A 6,113-nucleotide genomic window follows, 5' to 3' on the forward strand; every position below is an offset into this window, starting at 1 on the left:
GTCCCTTTACCTTTACCTTTATGCTTCCTTAGACTTAAAGCTGCAGTTTTGTGTACCGATATTTGAGAGGACAAAGGCTGCAATCCTATGGTTCAGCTGGGAATAAGTCCCTTTACAGTTAATGAAACTTATTTCTGAGTAGAAATGTGCTGCGTAGAATTGTGCTCTTAAGTCCTACTACAAACTATGAGTTTGGGGAGGCTTACTTGCAAATAAATGTGTTTAGGGTTGCAGCTATAATGGTGTAATCCAGGGGTATTCAAAATAGTACCAGCCAGGTGTTGTTGTTGTTTTGGAATCCAACTCCCATCAACCACTGCAAGCATGGCCATTGGTCTGGAATGATGGGAGTTGTAGTTTAAAAAAATGGTGGTGGTTAGCACTTGCCTGCAGCTGATAGAATCCATTATGAGAATCTGCACAAGAGAGTGGCGACGGCAGCCAGGAGTTCAGTGTTATGTACACTGTGACTTGAGGTTCCAAAGATAGCAGCTTTGTATTTAGACACAACGCGCTCTCTGTTTACACTGCACTGTTTTAAGCACTGGCTTTCGTAAATCCAAAATCAAATAAATAAACGTCATGTCACTATTAGTACAGGAGCATTGCAACAAAAAACGGGAGATTCTTCCAAAGTTAAGTTAAGCACATTTAGACCGCAGTCTATGCACAATTACCTGGGAGCAACACACACAATGTAACAGGCTGTTTTTTGACTATGTAACTTCTATTTCAAACACAATTCAACATATAATATCTCACAAAGTGGGAGAGCACCCCATTGAAAAGCAGGACTTGCTTCTATGTAGAAACACATCAGAATGTGGTTTAAATTTCATTTTAAAGTGCCTAACTTGGCTGGACTGCATCCTTCTTTGCCTTCTTGAGCTGCTCTTTATGATGACACTTTTGGTTTTAATCCATTAATGTGCTTTCCAACATTGGTGGTGGGCAGAAAGTAATTTGGGATGGGGGGGGGCAACTTTGCAATAGATTGACAAGGTTTTCGGACTCATAAGAATTTAACAACTTTTTTTCTTTCTCCCTAAATTAGGCATTAGGAGAAAACCAGGAGTGGATTTTTGGTGCGTAAGGATTCTGAACTGAGTTCAGATTCATAGAATCTTAGAGTTGGAAGGATTCTGAACTGAACACTGCTGGACACTTGTTTCTTCAGAGAAGGAGAAGAAGAAGAAGAAGAAGAAGAAGAAGAAGAAGAAGAAGAAGAGTAGTAGTTTGGATTTGATATCCCGCTTTATCACCACCCGAAGGAGTCTCAAAGCGGCTAACATTCTCCTTTCCCTTCCTCCCCCACAACAAACACTCTGTGAGGTGAGTGGGGCTGAGAGACTTCAAAGAAGTGTGACTGGCCCAAGGTCACCCAGCAGCTGCATGTGGAGGAGCGGAGACGCGAACCCGGTTCCCCAGATTACGAGTACACTGCTCTTAACCACTACACCACACTGAACAGGGTAGGGACCTTTAGAAGCAGGCAATCTCTTGGGTCCTCCAGTGGGAGACTTGCTTAAGAACCCTTGGAGCTGTTAAAGGAGGAGGAGGAGGAGAATTTATTTATATGCCACCTATCTGGGTTTCCCCAGCCACTCTGGTCATCTTCCAACAAATGAAAACATCAAACACAGGGTTGTTTCAGAAGTCTTCTAAAAGTCAGATAGTTGTTTATGTCCTTGACATCTGACGGAAGGGTGTTCCACAGGGCCGGCGCCACTACCAAGAAGGCCCTCTGCCTGGTTCCCTGTAAGCTCACTTCTCGCAGTGAGGGAACCGCCAGAAGGCCCTCGGAGCTGGACCTCTGTGTCCGGGGAGTGGAGACGCTCCTTCATACAGGGCCACCACACCCTCCAGAATACTGGCACTCGAAGGCTGCATCTACAGACCCAGCGTTATCACGCAGCATGCGAATATGTAGTTTACTTGTAAGTAAGCAATCTCTGAATGAGCAGCTGTATATAAGGAATGCATATAAAGGCATGGTTCTCAAAGAGTGTGGCAAAAGGATGACCGTGGCCGGAAGATTCAAGGACAACTAAAGAAACATTTAAACCTGCAGTATAGTATAGTAACAACAACAAAAATATTTGCAGAAGAGGTTTTGTTGTTTTCTTTTGTTTTGCAGTAAAAGTATGCCACTGGATTATTTTTGGATATACAACCGGAAACAGTATCTGCGCCTCTCTTCAAGAGCATTGGTTAATCTTCTACAGTTCCCTGCGACGTATTGCTGTGAACAAGGATTTTCAACTCTGACAAATACAAAAAATCAGAAATGAGAAAGGCTATTATGTGTTGATGAGGAGATGAGAGTTTATCTGTCTCAGATTAGGCCTAATATAAATAAGATTACCCAGCAAAAGCAAACACACCTCTCATTGAGTTTGTATGCATACTTAAGATATATATATATAACAGGCTCGTTTCTAATTATATTTTGGTAATGATTCATGTTCTGCTGCACGCCTATGCACATTTAGTGGACTCAGTGTGACGTGTGTCTAGATTGCAGCCTTATCTGAAGTAAGCCCTTTTGAAACTCAGTGGAGTTCCCTGCCAAGAAAATACCTTTGGGGGTTTATTCTAACATGCAGCTAGACACATCTTGTGCAGAGTCACAGAAATTGTGCAGTGTGAAATAAGCTTGTGCTGCAGTTGGGCACCTGGGATTTAATAAGGAGATAGGTAGAGTCTAAGAAGAGGAGAAAATGGTTGAGAAAAGACAAAAAGAAATAGAATATATATATATATATATATATATATATATATATATATATATATATAAATATATAAAAGGAGTCTTTATCCTTGCCAGCAAGGAACTCTTTCCAAAGGCAAAGTGTTGTGGTTTAGTGTTCAGCAGTCTGTGGTCCAAAAACTGTCTCCAGCAGTTGCAGTTCTCCACAGGCCTTGAAGGACTTTTCTACTCAGCCTTTCAGTAGAACAGAGACCTGGTAGCCCAGTTAGTGATTTCTCCTTCAACAGACAGTTTGGCAAATCGCAGGATAGCGCACACATACACACTCCCAGCCAACTACCAACTCAGCTCTTCGCATCCCTTTCCCATCCCTTCTCTGTCTTCACTTCTCAAGTATAACAGCAGCTGCAGCCTGGCAAAGAAGAAGAAGAGAAGAGTTTGGATTTGATATCTCGCTTTATCACTACCCAAAGGAGTCTCAAAGCGGCTAACATTCTCCTTTCCCTTCCTCCCCACAACAAACACTCTGTGAGGTGAGTGGGGCTGAGAGACTTCACAGAAGTGTGACTAGCCCAAGGTCACCCAGCAGCTGCATGTGGAGGAGCAGGGAAGAGAACCTGGTTCCCCAGATTACAAGACTACCGCTCTTAACCACTACACCAGGCTGGCTCTCTGCTGCGTCTTAGGCCACGTTCCCACCATACCTTTATAGCACTATGATACCACTTTAAACAGCCATGGCTCCCCCCCCCCCCCAATAATTATGGGAGTTGTAGTTGCTTAAGTGTTCTGAGAGTTGCTAGGAAACTAATGTTTCCTGCACAGAACTCCTGGCGAAGATGAATTGATTGTGAAACCACTCTGGGAACTGAAGCTCTGCTGGGGGAATAGGGGTCTCCAAACAACTCTCAACAGAATCATAGAAATGTAGAGTTGGAAGAGACCCCAAGGGTCATCTAATCCAACCCTCTGCAATGCAGAAATTGCAGCTAAAGCATCCATGACAGATAGCCATCCAATCTCCACTTGAAAACCTCTAAGGAAAAAGAGTCCACCACCTTTGGAAGGCCTCTGTTTCATTGTTGAACTGCTCTTGCTGTCGGAAAGTTGTTTAGTGTCAGAATTTCTTTTCTTGAGACTTGAATCCATTGGTTCGAGTCCTACCCTCTGGGGCAGGAAAAAACAAGCTTGTTTCCATCCTCCATGTGACAGTCCTATAGATATTTGAAGATGACATAGCTCCTCTCAGTCTCCTCTAGGCTAAACATACCCAACTCTTTCAACTGTTCCTCATAAGGCTTGGTTTCCAGACCATTGGATCATCATGGTCACCCACTGCATATACCTTCCAGCTTGTCAACTCCTATCCTGGAGAACTAATCCTCGAAGAAGACTTATCCCAAACGGCAAAGCATGTGGACAGTTCAGAAGACAGCATCACAAGGCTGAGACGATTCCTCCTTTCGTCCACTAGGCCCAGCAGACTGGACCAGGTACACCAAGAGGTGCAGGGTCACCAGACAAAAACTGAAGGACAGGCAGACAGATCCACTGATATTAATAAGTTTGATTTCCTTATTCCAGACAGTGTTGTAAATAATACATGGGTTAGCAGCAGCAGCAGCAACCCTGCAGCTTTTGAGCAGCCATTTTGCGACGATCCTTCATTAACTCTTAGTATACCTCAGCAGTAAACAGAATCTTCAATGTATTTTACAGGGAGAATAGTCATTTTGTAACAGACTGCAAATCCTAGTCACAAAAAATAATATTTTGGGTGGGGGCTCAGCTTTAGAGTTTTATTTTGAGCAGGAAGGGAGTCTTGGTGCCAAACTGCAGGTTAAGAAAGGGAAATAATCTCTTTGCCCAAGAAATCGCGGCAAGGGAATCCCACATTCTTTTCAATGAAACTTTGCTTTTTCTTGTTCCCTGTCTTTCTCATTTCCCCAAATTTACAGCCTTTTTCCTGTGCTGTTTTCTTCTTCTTCCCTGCCTCTTTCTGTGTTAATTCTTGCTTTCTCTTCCCTCTTTCATTTTCTTTCTTTCATTTTGGGGATGGGCAGTATGCTGGCTGCTAGTGCGGGGGGCGGGGGGGGGTCAGAGCTTAGAATAAACCCGACTTACACTCCCATATTTTATCCCCCCCCCCCACTGTCCACATAAGAGTGTAAAAAGATGGTGACTTACAGCGCCACCCAATACTTGGCTACTCAGAAGCAAGCCCCATTCAGTTCAATGGGACTTCTAGGTAAGTTGATACAGGATTTCGCAGGATTCAATCCCACAGACGTGCTTAATTGGGGTTGAGGAGCTCAATGGGGCTTACTTCTGAGCAATCCTCTACACACTTTGGAGTAAGAACTACTGAATTTAATGGATCAGATTCCTAAATATATAGGCATATATACGCTTAATTAACCAAGTAATGTGGAGAGGTGGGGTTTGAACTCTCTAACCCCTACACTAGCTGTCCACAGAAAGCTATCTTACACTCTCAACCATTTATTTGGAAACCTGAAAGTTTAACTTAACTGGGAAGCTTAACTGGGACTGACTGAGCTCGATGAGACTTTATTTCTGAGCAACCCTCTGCGCAGCATGCAGTAAGAACCACTGACTTTAGTGGATCTAACTCCTAAATTTATGTGCATAGTCCTGTGTTATTGACCAAGAGGCAGGTTCTGAAGTCTCCCTTAGCTAAGCGATACAACTCCATTGAAAGATATCCACTCTCTCAACAATTTACGTATCTCGAAACTTGAAAGTTTTGCTGTTAAGGATGCCTAGAAAGAGGGACACCTACGCTTCCCTTTCGTTTCTCCCCCCCCCCCCCTGCATCTCCCCCATCCCAGCCGCTCCAGGGAAGCATTGCAGGGGAAGAGAGAGGGGGTGGCACAGACCAGCCGCGCACGCCCCGATCTTCCAGGTAGAGGTGTTTCGCTTTTCGAAAAAGGAGGGAGCAAAGCCTCGCCAAGCGGGCACCGACTGGAGGGGCGGGGCGGGGGAGGGGTTGATTGACGGTTCCCATAGAAACCCCGGGATGCCCCCGCCCCCTCCGCACTGGGCGGCCAATCCGCGCCCGCGCCCGGGTCCAGGAGGCTGCTTGTGCCATTAAAGAATATGTAGGCAGGCGAGAGGCAGAGAAGGCTTTGGAGGAGTCACGTTGTGGTGGTAGTGGAGGGGGGGCGGGGGGAGAGGAAGAAAAGGGAGAGGGGGGGTTGGGGAGGAGGAGGAGGTCGGACGGGGTGGGGGGAAAGGAGCCGCGATCCGCTTACACAAAGTTTTGCTCGAACAAGCTGTCTTAATGGTTCCTGCGCGGCGGCGAGGAAACCTGATCGGCTGAACGCCAGCCGGGTGGCGGGGCAAGGAGGAGGAGCAGGAACGGTGTGTGTGTTTGTGTATT

Source organism: Podarcis tiliguerta, assembly GCF_965153285.1.
Source record: "Podarcis tiliguerta genome assembly, chromosome: 1".
Taxonomy (NCBI): Eukaryota; Metazoa; Chordata; class Lepidosauria; order Squamata; family Lacertidae; genus Podarcis; species Podarcis tiliguerta.